Source organism: Danio rerio, chromosome 9, assembly GCF_052040795.2.
Source record: "Danio rerio strain M-AB ecotype USA chromosome 9, GRCz13ab, whole genome shotgun sequence".
Classification (NCBI taxonomy): Eukaryota; Metazoa; Chordata; class Actinopteri; order Cypriniformes; family Danionidae; genus Danio; species Danio rerio.
The window spans coordinates 52,700,001-52,718,990 of NC_141029.1; the positions used below are offsets into that span (position 1 = coordinate 52,700,001).

At 33.1% G+C, this 18,990-nt stretch overlaps 2 protein-coding genes across 3 annotated transcripts in view; both read left to right on the top strand.

The window, feature by feature from the left end:
* Window positions 1–18,990, top strand: part of ifih1 (interferon induced with helicase C domain 1) — a 751,550-nt gene that overhangs the window by 109,336 nt on the left and 623,224 nt on the right. The gene's annotated exons all lie outside the window — the stretch shown is intronic.
* The window catches only part of fign (fidgetin), a 142,941-nt gene that overhangs the window by 1,925 nt on the left and 122,026 nt on the right, over window positions 1–18,990 (top strand).

Consider the following 18,990-nt stretch of genomic DNA (forward strand, 5'->3'; position numbering starts at 1 on the left):
CGTGGCCCACATTATGCACATTTTCTATAGATGTCCCCCTGCTTCTTCGGCTGTTTCTGTCCTCCTTTAGCTCCGAGTTTGAGTCCTGCGGATGTTGTCAGACTCGAAACCTGAGGTCAGGAATTGATTTGTTGAAGGTTACACCACTGAGTGTCATCGCAAACTTGAAATGCTTGTCTTTTTTAAAGCACTTTCATGTTTATTTGTTTAAAAAAACCCTCATTTTAATATTAAAACATAACTAAAATAAACCAAAACACTGTTTTTCTCCTCCATTTTTAACACGGCTACTTATAATCCATTGCGTTTGCATTTGTTATTTAGAAAACACAATTGCCTGGCTAAGACTGAAGTGTGTTTTCCAAGCCTCTTCAGCTCTATCAGCAGGAAAAAAAAAAAACACACTACATGATGAGTGATTTCATTACTGTAGAGTGTTTTTTTGTGATGTGTTTTAATCAAAGTGGACACTGAGCATGTGTTTTTTCTTTCCTTTAGGGAGCTCTAATAAGCCATTAGATGTGTAATGTGCTACAGTTAGCAGAGGTGTATTAACACAACAGGCATCGCTGACCTAATTTAGACGAGTTTAAGGTGTAAAGGCTGTTATTAAGTATTACTTTAAGCTTTTAACATGATAGTATGTTCACTAAGTGATGTGCTGGGATGCTTCTCGGAGTGTTTCCCTGACGTGTGAAAGCATTGTTATCGTTAACTCGGTCCTGATTTAACCTCAGGCCGGGCTTTATGAGCATGTTAAACAACACGACAGCTCCACACACACTCTCCTGATTGCACGGCACGTCAGTTTGCTTGTGTGTGTGTGTGTGTGTGAGTCCGCAGGGTTGACATGAAACCTCATGTTGAGTTTTGTGGTGTGCGTGATGACAGATGCTGAACCCTCCCCTTTTCAGCACCCTCTTTTTGCTTGATGTATCCGCTGTTGACATTCTAGCACAGGCTACATCTCTCTCTATATACACACACACACGGACCTATGGAAGATGTTCAGTCTGTGCGGCAATTAGCGGATGCGTATACGCACAATTAGATTGAGGCTTAGGTTGGGCCAATATTTTGACAACATACAAACCTATAGTGAGTGCGTTGACTGCGGTGTTTAGATTCTTACTACTGTTTTTTTTTTTTATTTAGATGCTTGTATTGTTGAGTTAATTGGCTTTAACACATTGTGAAAATGATTGCGCTAATATCCAAGCACATTTTAAAAATAGAGCATATCTATGAGAGCAAACATAAATATACTGTGCGGTTTTAACCGTGCTATGCTGTGAAAAATACATGCGTAAAGTTTTTCTTAACGTCGTGAGATGGTGTTGGCATGTTAGCATGTGTTAGTTTGTGTATTTGTGTTTTGCTGTATTTGTCATGCAGTTAGTTGGCTTTAATATGTTTTTTGGAAAAGTATTGGACACATATCTGAACATATTTTTAAAGAGAGCATATCTATTAGAGCAAACGTAAATACTGTGCAGTTTCAACCGTGCTATCGTGAGAAATGCGTGACTGAATGTTTGTTACATCGGGAGATAGTGTTGGCTGTAATATGTGTTAGTTTGTGTACTTGTATTTAGCTATATTTGTCATGTAGATTATTGGCTTTAATATACTTTTTGGAAAAGTTTTGCACAATTATCTGAACATATTTTAAAAATAGCCAATATCTTTTGAATCAAGCATAAATATACTCTGCAGTTTCAACTGTGCCATGCTGTAAATATACATGCATATTTCATTTTTTTTGTTAACTGTAATGTATGTTAGTTTGTGTATTTGCATTAAGCTGTGTTTGTCATGCAGTTAATTGCCTTGAATATGCTTTTTGGAAAAAAAATGCATAAATCTATAAGCATATTTAAAATTAAATCATTTCTTTTCGAGCAAACATAAATACTGTGCAGTTTCAAACATCTGTGCTGTGAAAAATATTGAGCTAGTGTTTTCTGTAATGTGTGTAAGTTTGTTTTGTGCTCTGTAATTTGTATTTAGCTGTGGTTGTCTTGCAGTTAATTGCCTTTATTATGCTTTTTGGACAAGTATTGCACAAATATCTGAACATATTTTAAAAATAGAGCATATCTATTAGAGCAAACATAAATATACTATGAAGTTTAAACCATGCTATACTGTGAAAAATACATGCATATTTTTTTGTTTTGTTTTCTGTAGTTTGTATTTGTATTTAGCTGCATTTGTCATGCAGTTAATTGGCTTTAATATGTTTTTTGGAAAAGTATTGGACACATATCTGAACATATTTTAAAAATAGCGCATATCTATTAGAGCAAACATAAATATACTATGAAGTTTCAACCATGCTACACTGTGAAAAATACATGCATATTTTTTGTTTTGTTTTCTGTAATATATGTTAGTTTGTGGACTTGTATTTAGCTGTATTTGTCATGCAGTTAATTGGCTTTAATATGCTTTTTATAAAATAATTGCACAAATATCTGAATATTTAAAAAATGCACCATATCTATTAGAGCAAGCATAAATACTGTGCAGTTTCAACTGTGCTATGCTGTGAGAAATACATGCGTAACTTTGAAAGTTTGTTACATCGGGAGATAGTGTCGGCTGTATTGTGTGTTAGTTTGTGTATTTGTGTTTAGCTGTCTTTATCATGCAGTTAATTGAAATGCTTTTTGGGAAAAACCTATTTGTGTATTTTTAAATGATATTAGAGAACCATTTTTATTCGGGAAATATTTTAGGTGCAATGTTTGAAAAGGTGCCTTCTGGAGCACTTTTAGAATATTTATCTTTAATCAAACTAAAGGACTGTATATGACTCTTTTCAGTGTTGTTGCTACTTTTTTTTCACAATGCATATTTGTTAAGAAACTAATTTGATTTTATTATATATTGTATATTTATTAGTGTATGTTTTCACCATGAATATAGTCAATGCTGCTGATATGGCATTAAAACTTAAATAAATAAAAAAAATATATCTATTTTGGAAAAGTATTGCACAAATGTCTTAACATATTCTAAAAATAGCCAATATCTATTAAAACAAACATAAATATACTCTGCAGTTTCAACTGTGCCATGCTGTAAATATACATGCGTATTTAATTTTTTTTTGTTAACTGTAATGTATGTTAGTTTGTGTATTTGCATTCAGCTGTGTTTGTCATGCAGTTAATTGCCTTGAATATGCTTTTTGGGAAAAAAAAATGCATAAATCTATAAGCATATTTAAAATTAAATCATTTCTTTTCGAGCAAACATAAATACTGTGCAGTTTCAAACATCTGTGCTGTGAAAAATATTGTAATGTTGAGCTAGTGTTTTCTGTAATATGTGTTAGTTTGTGTTGAGCTCTGTAATTTGTATTTTGCTGTCTTTGTCTTGCAGTTGCTTGCCTTTAATATGCTTTTTGGACAAGTATTGCACAAATATCTGAACATATTTTAAAAATAGCGCATGTCTATTAGAGCAAACATAAATATATTATGAAGTTTAAACCATGCTATACTGTGAAAAATACATGCATATTTTTTTGTTTTGTTTTCTGTAGTTTGTATTTGTATTTAGCTGCATTTGTCATGAAAGAACCATTTTTATTCGGGAAATATTTTAAGTGAAATGTTTGAAAAGGTGCCTTCTGGAGCACTTTTAGAATATTTATCTTTAATCAAACTAAAGGACTGTATATGACTCTTTTCAGTGTTGTTGCTACTTTTTTTTTTTTTTTTTACAATGCGTATTTGTTAAGAAACTTATTTGATTTTATTATATATTGTATATTTAGTGTATGTTTTCGCCATATAGTCAATGCTGCTGATATGGCATTAAAACTTAAATAAATAAATAAAAAAAAGTATTTTGGAAAAGTATTGCACAAATGTCTTAACATGTTTTAAAAATAGCCAATATCTATTAAAACAAACCTAAATATACTCTGCAGTTTCAACTGTGCCATGCTGTAAATATACATGCGTATTTAAATTTTTTTTTTTTTGTTATCTGTAATGTATGTTAGTTTGTGTATTTGCATTCAGCTGTGTTTGTCATGCAGTTAATTGCCTTTAATATGCTTTTTGCAAAAAAAATGCACATCCATAAACATTTAAAATGATATAATATTTCTATTTCTGTTCTGTTTCAAACATCTGTGCTGTGAAAAATATTTTAATGTTGAGCTAGTGTTGGCTGTAATATGTGTTAGTTTGTGTTGAGCTCTGTAATTTGTATTTTGCTGTCTTTGTCTTGCAGTTGCTTGCCTTTAATATGCTTTTTAGACAAGTATTGCACAAATATCTGAACATTTTTTAAAAATAGCGCATATCTATTAAAGCAAGCATAAATACTGTGCAGTTTCAACTGTGCTATGCTGTGAGAAATGCATACGCAACTTTGAAAGTTTGTTACATCTGGAGATAGTGTTGGCTGTATTGTGTGTTAGTTTGTGTATTTGTATTTAGCTATATTTGTCATGCAGTTAATTGCCTTCAATGTGCAGTTGTTTCCCAAAAAGCAAATTAATCTTTATATACTTGTTTAAAAATATATAATATATCTATCACAGAAAACAAATATACTGTGCAGTTTCAAACATGCTGTCATGAGAGGTTGTTGGCTGTAATGTGTGTAAGTTTGTTTTGTGCTCTGTAATTTGTATTTAGCTGTGGTTGTCTTGCAGTTAATTGCCTTTATTATGCTTTTTTGGAATCATTTATGAACGTATTTAAAATATATAATGTATTTATTAGAGAAAACAACTGAGCTGTGCAGTTTCAATCATGCTATCCTGTGAAAAATACATTTGTAGCTTCTTTTTTGTTTTGTTAACAGTGAGTGTTGGCTGCTTTTGTGTTCACTTGTGTACTTGTATTAGCTGTGTTTTCATCAAGGTATTTGGCTTTATTATGCTTTTTGGGGAAAAAATGCAGATCTCTATGAACATAATATATAAAAAAGTAATACATTGATAAAAGGAAACAAATTCTGTGCAGTTACAAATTTCCTATGCTGTGAAAAATACATGTAACTTCTTTGTTTTGTTAAAGGGCCATGAAACCCCCTCGTTTCAGCAGGGTGTTTTCACACCTCTACTTTGGAAAAAGTCAGAAAAGTGGGCGTGTCCAGCTCTGTTTAGGGGGGAGTGTCGGAGGAAGAAAAGTGGGATGGTGTGGGAGTGTCTATTTGGGCACGCGCGAGTTTCAGTCAAAATACACACACATGAGAAAGTGATGGTGTTTAACCTACATGGACATCTGTAGTCGAATTATTTGCCAAATTATTAAATGTTGAACTTTAACTGCAGTTTGGCTCTTTCATTCAGGGAATTCATTCATGCCCCTCGCGACAAACGGATATTTGATTTGAGAAGCTGCTCTAAGCGTGTATTTTTCATGCAATGTTTGATACCGCACGGCGAATAAGAGAAAAAAAACCTCCGCATTTCCCAGAAACTTAGATGCACATGGCAGGTATTGTCAGAAAGCCGCGTGTGTTATTCCGGTCACTAAATGCGGTAAAAACCCTACACGAGGTTAAAGTTTGGTTGTGGTGCTAACATGTTTACACTCTGTGCAATAGTTTGTTCGATACGAACAAACTGAATAAACAAAGAGCGCTGGTCGCTCACTTACCAAATCTGTAGAGACAGGACAATCACCAGCAACTAGAGCCGCGTCTTTATGAAGAGGAGACTACAAGCGAATCCGTATCTCAGCATTTGCAGATGAGAACAGCTCTCAGGTAAACAATGTTCCTCCTTAGACACGTAAGTTATTGTTGTCGAGCGTCGCGTACACCGTTAATCCACACGTGACTCCAGCTGAGCTCTCACAGAGAGAAAATGAAAACGAAACTTAACTGCAGCAAACTATAAAAGCAACACTTCACGCTTGTTTTGCCAACACAACGTGGCGTCTCTGTCCTGAAAACACGGTGATAGTAATGAATATTAATGAAGTTGCACAATAGAGAGCGCTGATTGGTTTGAACCAAGCCTTACTCATGCATTAATGCATCACACTGTAAGACGTAATAAGACTCACTCTGGCACAGGCGTCCAGTCTGCACACTGGAATACACGCTATTATATCATGACCGTGACGCAGCTTCAAAAATTCGTTTCAAACAGGAAGTACGAATTTATTTGAAATAACGCAAAAACAACCAATTTACACTTTTTAGTAAAATATATGTGTCTTAATAGTGTTTTTAGCAGTGTGGGACACATATACGACTGTCAACAGCTCAAAAAATGTGTTTTGGTGTTTCGTGACCCTTTAACAGTGAGATAGTTTTGGCTATAATATTTGTTAGTTAGTTTATTTGTATTTAGCTTTGTTTGTCATGCAGTTAATTGGTTTTATTATGCTTTTTGGAAAAAAAAAATCAACATCTCTACAACCATATTTAAAAATGTCATATATCTATTAGAGAAAACAACTGAACTGTGCAGTTTCAACCATGCTATGCTTAATATGCTTTTTGGAAAGGTATTGCACAAATCTCTAAATATATTTAAAAAAAATAGCGCATGTCTATTAGAGAAAACATAAATACCGTGCAGTTTCAACTGTGCATTGCTGTGAAAAATACATTACATATGTAACTTTGAAAGTTTTTGTTAACGTAAGATAGTGTTGGCTGTAATGTGTTACTTTGTTTTGTGCCCTGTAACTTGTATTTAGCTGTCTTCGTCATGCAGTTAATTGCCTTTATTATGCTTTTCCGAAAATAAATATAAACATATTTAAAAATATATAATATAACTATTAGGGCTGCACAATATATCGATTCAGCATTGATATCGCAATGTGTGTGTCCGCAATAATCACATCGCAGGATATGCAATATTCAGTTGGGATTATAGTTGTTCAACGATTTAGAATACATGAGAATTGTGGAGTTGTTGCGAAGTATAACCATAACAGAGTGAAACTTTATAATTTGCATGTTTTAAAGGCGTTTCAAGAGAGTGTAAAGCATTTGGACATGATAACCTACAACTTTTGTAATGAAGAGTAATTATAATTGCCATTAGTTTATTTATTTATTTATTTATTTTTTGTGTACATTATTCACACCCTTAGAATATCACCCTAATCAGTCTAAATGAATGACCACTCCTCCCCCAAATAGAGCAATTTAAAGCCATCTGCTGATATTGTATTCATATCGCAGTATATATTGAAGAAAACCAAAATATCCAACACAATCTCACGACAATTCGTAACTTTTTCATTTAGTGGCTAATTCGTATGAATTCGTACGATCTAATTCGTACAATTTAGTACGATTTGCTTATCCCCCAATGACGGTTGGGTTTAGGGGTGGGGTCAGGTGCCACGCCTCCTTTTTAAAATCGTACCATTTCGTACGACTGAACTCGTACGAATTCGTACGAATTAGCCACTAAACTGGCAAAACGTAAAATACTTACGTTTTCTCGTGAGATCAGGCTGAAATATCGCAATGTCAGATTTTTCCAATATCGTACAGCCCTAATAACTATTAGAAAAACTAAACTGTGCACTTTCAATCATGCTGTCCTGTGAAAAAATACATGCATGATTTCTTTTTTATTTTGTTAAGAGTGAGAAAGTGTTGGTTGGATATGTGTTAGTTTGTGTACTTGTATTTAGCTGTCTTTGTCATGCAGTTAATTGCCTTTAATATGCTTTTTGGAAAGGTATGGCACATTTCTATAAACGTATTTAAAAAATACAAAATATTTATTTGAGAAAACAAATATACTGTCCAGTTTTAACCATGCTTTTATTATGCTTTTTAGAAAAGTATTGCACAAAAAACTGAGTATATTTAAAAAATAGATCATATTTATTTAAGCAAACATAAATACTGTGTAGTTTTAAGCATGTTATGGTGTGAAAAATACATGTGCAACTTTGAAAGTTTTATGTAGTATGTAATATAATTACAGAGAGACTGTACAACTGTTCAACTAAACTGGACAGTTTCAACCATGATATTCTGTAAAAAAACATGTTTTTTTTTGTTATTTGAAGGTTTTTGTTAATGTCATGACATGGTGTTGGCTGTATTATGTGTTAGTTTGTGTATTTATTTTTAGTTGTCTTTGTCATGCAGACAATAGGCTTTATTAATATATATTTTTTACAAAAAGTTTTGAGCATGCTTTTCTGGAAAAATATGCAACTTCTTTTTTGGTTTGTTAACAGTGAGATAGTGTTGCCTGTAATGTGCGTTTGTTTGTTTATTTGTATTTGTCATGCAGTTAATTGGCGTTATTAATGCTTTTTTGAAAAGTATTTCACAAATCTTTAAATGTATTAGAAACAAATAAAATATATGTATTAGAGAAAAAAATATTGTGCAGTTTACATGCTGTTCTGAGAGAGTGTTGGCTCTATTATTTGTATTTAGCTGTGTTTGTCATGCAGTTATTCGGCTTTATTATGCTTTTTGGAAATATCTCATATCAAATAGAGAAAACATAAATACTGTTTAGTTTCAACCATGCTGTGCTGTAAAAAAAAAAAAAAAAAAAATATATATATATATATATATATATATATATATATATATATATATATATATATATATATAATTTATTTATTTATTTTTTCTTTTCTTTCTGCATCTAAAAAGCCAATCCATCTAAAACATTTCTGCTGATATTATGCACATTGATTGCCTTGCACAATTCTTAAACTTATTTTTTTTGTTTTCTAAGTTTTTTTTCTACATTTTTTTAAAACATGCATTTCTTTGTGTTAATATTTGAAAGTTTTTGTAATTTAAAAATGCATTTTTTTCTAATGTAGAACAATTTTCTGTATGCAATGCATCTAAAACACATAAGCCAATATGCCACATTAATCAAACTTTAACATTTTTGGAGCAAGTCTAACTTTTTTGTTTACATGCTTATTTTTAGGTAGTTATTTGAGAATTTTTGTGCTTTAAAAAATTTATTTGTTGAAATAAATAAAAATATGTTGTATGCAATGCATCTAAAACACACATAGATCTAAAAATATATCAGCCCATATGCACATTAATCAAACATTCAAGTTTCTTGGGCAAATCAGATGTTTTTGTTTACATGCATTTTTTTCTAATGTTATTTTGAGAGTTTTTGTACTTTAAAAATGTATTTGTATTTAAAAATATTTAGTTTACAATTCATTTAAAATACATGTTCATCTAAAATATATCGGCCGATATATGCATATTAATCAAACTTTCAATTTGTTTGCGAAAATGCAATATATATGCAATTTTTTGTAATGTTGTTATTTGAGAGTTTTTGTACTGAAAAACTGAATTTGTTCTAATAAAAATACATATTTTGTATGCAATGCATCTTAAACACATGGACATCTAAATAATATCGGGCGATATATGCACATTAATAAAACTTTCAAATTTTTGAAGAAAATCTGACGTGTTTAACGTGTTTTTTTTTTTTGTAATATTATTATTTAAACGTTTTTGTAATTTAAAAATGTATTTATTCTAATGAATAAAATATTTTGTATGCATAATCATCTAAATATATGTTGGCCGAAATATGCACATTAATCAAACTTAAAAAAAAATTATGAAGCAAAGTTTGTTAACATGCATGTTTTGAAATGTAATTATTTGGGTTTTTGTAACTACAAATGTATTTGTTCTAATAAATGAAAATATTTCCTGATGTAATGCACCTAAAATACATATGCATCTAAAATATATCAGCCGATATGCACATTAATTGCAATGCAAATTATTCAAACTTTCAAATCTTTGGAGCAAATCATATGCATTTGTTAACATGCTTTTTATAGTTAATTGTAATCTTTCACAGTTTTTTATGTTGTTGTATTAATATTGGCAGCAGGCCTCAGCATTGTTCATCAAACAAGCAGTTGAATTCCCCCATCTGACATGACCAGTCATATCTGCTGTAAATATAATATTTTTTAATATGCAGATTTCAATCTTCCTTCTGTTCAGCTGGGTTGCGAATCACTTTTTTACATATTCATGTGTGGCCATTAACATTTGGAGGGTTAGTGTGAAATGCACTGTAGTTTTTTTAAATAGACCATCAGTCATGCGCAAAACAAAAATGATTTGACAGATAACGTTTAATCTGGATTTATTCAGGTCAATTACTTTATATCATTTAATGTGCCTAGATCAAGCTGAACCATTTACACTTGCAGAATTAATAATACAAAAAAACATGAGTAAGTTACAAGTATTCACTTTTACACATTGTATGGAGTCGCTCTGTTGATCTGTGTTTGATTTGAGCTTTTCAAAGCAAATGCATCAGCCTGGGTTTGAACACTATTACTCATCTTGCCATTATGTGGGTTATATCGTTTTCCTAATAGCAGATCGCAACATACTAATTGATTTTGTGAGGTTTTTTACTGTATTAATTAAGATTTAAGCTTATTGCTGGAAGATAGACGCTGCTCACAAACTTTTCCTAGAAAGATCCATAGGAGGGAAGGGTATAAGCTAAAGATTGAAATACAGATCCAAAAATTTCTGGTACAGGTTATAGGTAGGTGGTATGGCCGAAAGCTTATATCATACTATATATTTGTTTACATCTGTGTGTGTATTAGGGTTGTACAATATTGGAAAAATCTGATATTGCCATATTTTATTTGGCTGTGAACTGAATCTAATTTCACCTGATGGATGATTTGAATAGCTCTATTTGGAGCGATTCCATTCATTTAGATCGGCTAGGATTATCAAGTCTTTGTCTATGCAGTGCATCTGCATAAAATATAATAAATTACAAGCATATATTAATATGACAGAGCAAAAATCTAAGTGAAATAACCAGTGCTTTATGGTTTTCACACGTAATGGTAAAACACAACATTTAGAGTTTGTAAAACACACAAGGAAGTCTAACAATCCATCAGATGTGTTTTATTCAAATCAGATACACACTACACATAGTGAAAGTAACTATAAAGTTGAATCTATTCTTCTCTAAGTTCACCAAATACTTACTTGCATGTATTTGGGGAGTAACTGGTGAATTTAGGTGCTGAATCCTGCATGTTCTGCTTTTTATGAATGAAGGCAAACGTGCGGCCGCAAGTAAACATGGCGACGACCATCTCATGTTACAGATCAGGATCATTTACACGTTTATGTGAACTGGTAAAGCTTCTGTTTGAGATTGTCTCATTAAGATTATTTTTCTAACCCAATTCACAAATAATTTAACTTTTTTTTTTAGCAAACAATCACTTAATTTTGAGGTGTTTTTTTTTTTCAGAAAGCAAGACGTCATGTCTTATGCTGTTCCATGTGTCTAGTACAGGGATGGGCAAACTCTGTCCTGCTTATAGATTTCTAGTGATCTTGAAGACACTGATTGGCATGTTCAGGTGTGTTTGACTAGTGTTGGAACAAAACTCTGCAGGGACACTGGCCCTCGAGGATCAAGTTTGCCCATCCCTGGTCTAGTATGTATCTTGATTAAAAAATATTTAGATATTTGGATTGAAAACAGGACAAAACTACATAGTTTTGTATTATTATTATTATTATTATTATTATTATTATTATTATTATTATTATTATTATTATTATTACATCAGGGATGAGCTTGGGTTGGAGAAAGGGTTGGAATTTACTGCTTTTTAAAAAAAATCAGATTCATTGATTAATCGAAAAAATAATCAACAGATTAATCGATTGTTAAAGTAATCGTTAGTTGCAGCTCTAATCTTTAGCATCATGCTTTAGAGAGCAGTATTTGAGATTTAGCAGCCGAGCGTTGGCAGAAGACACTGCCGTCGGTGCGTTAGACGTGTAAGTGGCCCGAGCCTCCTGGGATTGTTTGTATAAATGAGAATGACAGGTTTTATCTCAATCTAATGGTGACAATTAAAGGGAACCTTCAGACTAACTCGGCTCGCCGGCGGATGAGCACCTTGGGGGATCTCGGGGGCCGTTTCAAATTGATGAAACACTCATCCGTACAGACGGATACATTTGTCAGTCTGTGTAACAAATCTTATTCGGTACCCCTCCCTGTCTCCGTTTCAGACAAAAGCCCGGCTCAAATGAAATCAGTAGCGGCTTGTCATCTTTAAGCAAATATGTTAAGCGTCGTCTCGCGCGCTTTTCATCCCAACGCAGAGGAAGGACCCCAAGGGAGACGCACGCATGCAAACGCAACAAATTTCATTTCCACGCAGGGATCGCTCTCTCTTTCTTTCTCTCTCTCTTTCTGTCGTGGCAGCTGGCTGTGTTATCTTCGTATGATTCGCTGTGCGCTGACAATTCTTCCACTGATCTAAGTTAGAGTGCATTTGGAAGTGGTTGCAGCTGTCTGTTGCTATACTGAGAGATGTGTTTGCTCTACTGCAAAGATGAAGGACCGCGAATCCTTGACATCCCCCTCCCTCTCTTCTCCAGCGGCTCATTTAGACACTTTCTGTCTGTCGGCCTCTCTCTGCCTCTCTCGCTGTGACTGACAGCATTACGAGATGTATGTTGTGTTAAAAAAATGCACATGTGTCTGCTGTAGAGAGCTGGGCGAGATGACAAAAATCTCCTATCATGATATACAAGTCATCTCATCCTCATAACAATATAGTACACTCAAAAAAAAAAAAAAATTGCTGAAACAACACAATTATTGAGATTTTTATTGGGACAACTTAAGTTGTTCAATTCACTTAAATTTGTTAAATCCGTAACGTTAACTTAATTTATTTGTGTTGGTACAAAACAAATGAATTGTGTGGAGCCCTGCATTTTTTTTAGTGTGTACACTGCAAAAATGTTAAATGTTTACTGCAAAAATTATGTTTCAACATAATTAATAATAACAATAATAATAATAATAATAATAATAATATTTTTTCTTCAAGAGAAAGTCTTATTTGTTTTATTTTGGCTAGAATAAAAGCAGTTTTTAATTTTTCGCAACCATTTTAAGGTCAATATTATTAGCCCCTTTAAGTTATATATTTTTTGTTATAAACACTCTAGTTTGTAACAGCGAAAATTAGGGCTGGGCGATATGGCAGAAATCCATTCTCGATAATTATTTTTCATACTGAACTATAAAGTCAGAACTATAAGCCCCCCTTTGATTTATTTTTTTTTCTTTTTGTAAATATTTCCCAAATGATGTTTAACAGAGCAAGGAATTGTTCACAGTATGTCTGATAATATTTTTTTCTTCTAGAGGAAGTCTTATTTGTTTTGTTTCGGCTAGAATAAAAGCAGTTTTAAATTTTTTTAAAAACTATTTTAATGTAAATATTATTAGCCCCTTTATGCTATATATTTTTTTCAATAGTCTACAGAACAAACCATCGTTATACAATAACTTATCTAATTACCTTAGGTAATAAATAAATTACCTAATACCTAACCTGCCTAATTAACCTAGTTAAGCCTTTAAATGTTACTTTAAGCTGTATAGAAGTGTCTTGAAAAATATTTAATCAAATATTATTTACTGTCATCATGGCAAAGATAAAATAAATCAGTTATTAGAAATGAGTTATTATTATTATATTAAATAGTCTAATAATTCAGGGGGTTTAATAATTTTGACTTAAACTGTATACAGTTGAAACCAGAAGTTTACACTGTATAAAAATGCACATAACCATTTAAAAAAAGTCAGATGTTAATGTGACTAAACTTTTTTTTTTTCTCTTTTAGGTAAGTTATAATCATCAAATTTGTTTCTGTTCTGCTTAATAGCTCAATAATGAGAGAGATATATTTTGAGAAATTGTTATAACTTTTCTTGAAAGTCAAGTTTACACACAAGATTATTACGCCTCTGAAAAAGCTCAGATGATGGTGTAAAGGTTTTGGAAGTTTTTGATTGGCTAATTGACAACTTTTGCGTTAATTGGAGGCACAACTGTAGAATAGTATTTAAGGAAAACCTCACACACACTGCTTCCTTGTGTGACAACATGAGAGAATCAACAAGCCAGAATCAACAACAAAGCCAGATTACAATTTGCTAAATTACACACAAAAAAAGACAAATTTTTGAAGACATGTGCTGTGGTCTGATGAAACTAAGATTGAACTGTTTGGCCATAATGACCAGTGTTACATTTGGAGGACAAAGGGGAAAGCTTACAAGCCTACGAACACCATCCCAACTGTGAAGTATAGAGATGGCAGTATCATGTTGTGGGGCTGTTTTGTTGCAGGAGGGACTGGTCCACTTCACAGCATAGATGGCATCATGAGGAAAGAACATTATGTAGAAATACTGAAGCAACATCTCAAGACATCAGCCAGGAAATTAAAACTTGGCCACAAATGGGTCTTCCAAACAGACCACGACCCTAAGCATAATGCCAAATTAGTTAATGTTTTTTTTAAGGACAACAAAGTGAATTGATGTGAATGGATGATTTTGGAGTGGCCATCACAAAGCCCTGATCTCAATCCTATAGACAATTTGTGGGCAGAGTTGAAAAAGCTTGTGCAAGCAAGACAGCCAACAAATCTGACTCAGTTACACCAGTTCTGTCAGGAGGAATGGGCCAAAATTCCTTCAAACTATTGTGAGAAGCTTGTGGAAGGAGACCCAAAACATTTGACCAAAGTTATACAGTTTAAAAGCAAAGCTAAAAAATACCAAGGAAATGTCTGTAAACTTTTGATTGTCTAGAAACAAACAAAACAAAAAATCTCTCATTATTCTGGCATTTAGCAAATGTAAATTATTTACGTAGTCCTAACGGACCTAAAATAGTAAACGTTTAGTATGATTTACCATAAGACAGTAAACTTCTGGTTTCAACTGTATGTATATATAAATTGTGTGTCTATATATGTGTGTGTGTGTGTGTGTGTGTGTGTGTGTGTGTGTGTGTGTGTGTGTGTGTGTGTGTGTGTGTGTGTGCGCGTGTGTGCGCGTGTGTGCGCGTGTGTGCGCGTGTGTGCGCGTGTGTGCGCGTGTGTGTGTGCGTGTGTGTGTGTGTGTCTATATTAGTGATCAATGGCCTTTAGAAAGAGAAACAGTTGTTCATTGTTATGTATTGTAAAAGTATTTCTCCTCTCTTAGACCTTTTAATTGTTTTAGTTCCTTTAATTGTTTGTTTTTTTTTTTTACAAAGCAATATTTTACACTGGGTTGAAAAAACGAAATAGAAAAGAGGAATGGTGGGAATGTCATATTAGTTTTTAAAAACTAATCAGGAGTTATCATTCATTTTTATTTGATGAATGCAATTAATGTTTTTTGAATCTGCAGTTGCGATGGTGGCGGGTTGTTTTGTTATTAACGAAGAGCTTTGTTTTACAAATTAACTGATTTTATTTGTAAATTATTTGTTAAATAATTGTTTGCTAATAAAAGTATTTGTAAAATCAAATCAGTTTAATTAATGATTACTTTATTGGCTTGACAAATGTTACAAATGTATTGCCAAAGCATTTATAAAGTTTACATTAAAAGAGCATATACAGTATATATAAAAATGGTCACACTTTACAATAGGGTTCATTAGTTCATTAGTGTTAATTAATGCATTTACTAACATGAACAAACAATGAACAATACATTCACTACAGTATATATTCATGTTAATAAACGTTAGTTAATGAAAATACAGTAGTTCATTGTTAGTTCATGTTAACTTACGGTGCATTAACTAATGTTAACAAGCATGGACTTGCATGTTAATAATGCATTAGTAAATGTTCAATTATGATTAATAATTGCTGTACATGTGTTGTTCATGATTAGTTCATGTTAGTAAATGCATTAACTAATGAACCTTATGGTAAAGTGTTACCATAAAAACATAGTAAACACAGTAAATATTAGTAGTAAAAATAACAAATCAGAACAACAAACAACACTCAACATTTCAGGATAAAACAGTAATAATAAATAATAATAATTAATATATTTACAATTATTTCTCTCTCCGTGTGTCTTTCTCTCCCTGTTTAAATGCTGAAGTCAATGTTAGTGGAATTTCATTATTAACCGCTTGTTGTACTTCATAATGATCGTATCGACCAGACGCACTCTATTGTGCACAATAGCGTGAAGCAAAAAATAAATAAAATTCAAGGCGTTCTTCTCAAATGTTCCTGCCGGTGAGATATTGTAGAAAAAAGGCTGTCAGATGATGTAAAAGATGCAGCGGTTTCAGCGTAAAACCTGAATAGAGGTGAAGTGCCCTCATCTCTCACCAGTTTATCGGCCTCTCTCCATGAGGCGAATCAACTTAAACGCGCCGCACGTATTGATTTGCAGAATACTTGATTTGATTCATTTAGCTCGCCGTGGGTTATTTTTAGTCGATAATCGCGCGTCGGGAAAGACACTGGAAGGTGTTTGTATCAGTGTCTTTCCTCTTCCGTCAGGGTCAGGCCGGCTGGCTTCATGTAAATTTGCTGTTTTTAACATTTGTCAGGATGGTGTGATCTGTACTTAGCCGGCGTTGTGATCTGATCAAGGGGAGCGCCGGCGTGTAACTGTGATTGACAGTTGGCGGCGAGACGCCGGCGGACTCGTGTTCATTAGGGTACATCAGCAAACAACACGCGCGCACCACACACACACATACACGTACAGTTGAAGTGAAAATGATTAGCTCTCCTGTACATTTTTTTTGTTTCTTTGTCAAATGATGTTTAACAGAGCAAGGATTTTTCACAGTATTTCCTATAATATTTTTTTCTTCTGGAGAAAGTCTTATTTGTTTTATTTCAGCTCGAATAAAAGCAGTTTTTAATTGTTTAAGAGCAATTTTACGGTCAATATCATTAGCCCCCTTAAGCAATATGTATATATTTTAAATGTCTACAGTGTAAACCACTGTTATGTATGACTTAATTACTTTAATTAATCTAGTGAAGCCTTTAAATGTCACCTTAAGCTGAATACTAGTGTCTTGAAGAATATCTAGTCAAATATTATGTACGGTCATCATGGCAAAGATAAAATAAATCAGTTCTTAGAAATGAGTTAGTAAAACTATTATGCTTAGAAATGTGCTGAAACCTTTTCATTAAACAGGAATTGGGGAGCAAAATGTAGAGGGGGGCGAAGAATTCACTTTTAAACATTCTAAACTGAATTGTTAGAGGTTAAAGTGATTGCTTTATTTGGACAGTTTGAACTGATTTTCTGAAATGATTTGAAACATGCTTTTAAAGACTAGGGATGCAACAATACAGTTAGCTTACGGTTCAATACATACCTCATTTTTTTAACACGGTTTTCGGTTCGGTTTTCATGGCTTGACATGTGTTTTTTTTTATTCTATAGGCCAGGGGTTCCCAAACTTTTCAGCACGCGACCCCTAAAATAACAATGCCAGTGACTCGCGACCCCCAATATCCTCTGAGGTGGTTATAAATACAGAAAACTTGCATGCAATGGCGAACACACTCACTCCAATAGACCAAAGTCTATTTTTCATTTTTTTTTTTTTTATGTATGTCAGTGCTGTAAATGGGCCAGAAAGTTTAACCTGGTGTTATAAAATAAATCTGCTGCATCTGAAGCTATTGCTGTCTTTAATATAATGTATTTACCCCAGGGGTCGCAATCCAATAGAACAAGTAAATAAGCTACTATAGTAACTATAAACGACTGTTTGTTTCTCTTCAGTTGGTTATCGATAAAATATGGTAATTCTTATGGCCTAATAATAATAATAAGTAGATTTTTGGAAATCACCAGGCGACCCCCCCCCCCCTTCATTGTTCCGCGACCCCTCAAAGGGTCCCGACCCCCACTTTGAGAACCACTGGTATAGGCAATATGAACAGTAAGAGGTTAAGGATAAAAAAAAAATTAAAAAAAAATTAAAACGATTTATTGCAATACTCTTTTTGTTTTACTTAAAAGCCAAGAAAAGTACTCTAGTTTCTACTTTATTGTATAAAAAAAATGAACACTGAAATCTTACAGCTGCTGGTAGCCCATGTACAAACTGGGGAACACATAAAATCCTACACTTTGAAAATAAACATACATGTGAAGTTAATAAAGATAAATTAGCCATTTCAAATAAACATATTTGTACTTAAGTAAACATAAATAAACCAGCTTAATTATCTCTGTGCTGAAAAAATGCGAGACTGTAGTCTGTAACGCGGATCGAGTGCTTTTATAAGATGACAAAAGCCCACATCTCCAATCACCGAAAACGGCTGCAAATCTTCAGCAATAAACAGCCGCACTGTCTTTGTTATTTTTATGTGTCTCTCGGAACCAGTTGGGTATGTTTGCTTGAAAGATTCAGGGATTGTTGCTATTTGGAGGACTTTATTACCTTCTCTGCTATTCTGCCTTTAGACAGTGATATTGCTGGGTGATGGCGCTGCAGCTGTGCAGTCATGGATATACATGTTAAACAATGCTTGCACACAGTTATTTTTTTGTTCATTAATCAATGTTGTCAGTTTTGGAGTATTAAAATCACTTCTATCACCTCTCAGCCATATGTGTTTCAGAGAGACTATGTCGAAATCTAATGTAAAATCTAAGTAGACTAATTGTAGAAATCTAGCAGTTAGGGCTTATTCTTGTTTATTAGTGGAATTCAAACATACTTCTGTAAATAATTTGTTTGCAATGTTGCAGAATAACGGTTGAATCAGAGTTCGAAGCAACTAAAAGCTTAAAGTATTAAAGTTGTGCCAGTTCTTATGTATTAAAATCATTGCTATCACCTCTCAGATATAGTTTAGCTATATTTCAAAGAAACTGTAGAAATCTAGTTCTAAATCTAGCAATTACGGCTTATTCTCGATAATTATAGAATTAAAAAATACTCCTGTTAAAAAAGAAAACCTATGCAATGTTGCAGATTAACCATTGAATCAGAGTTAGAAGCAGCTAAAAGATAGAAGTGATTCACTGAAATGAATCAAACTTGCCAGTTCTGAAGTATTACCGTACGTTCACACCGAAAGCGGCGAGAGCGTCCAAGGTCGCTCTGGCCGCCCTGGCGACAACGCTGTCTGCCTTCA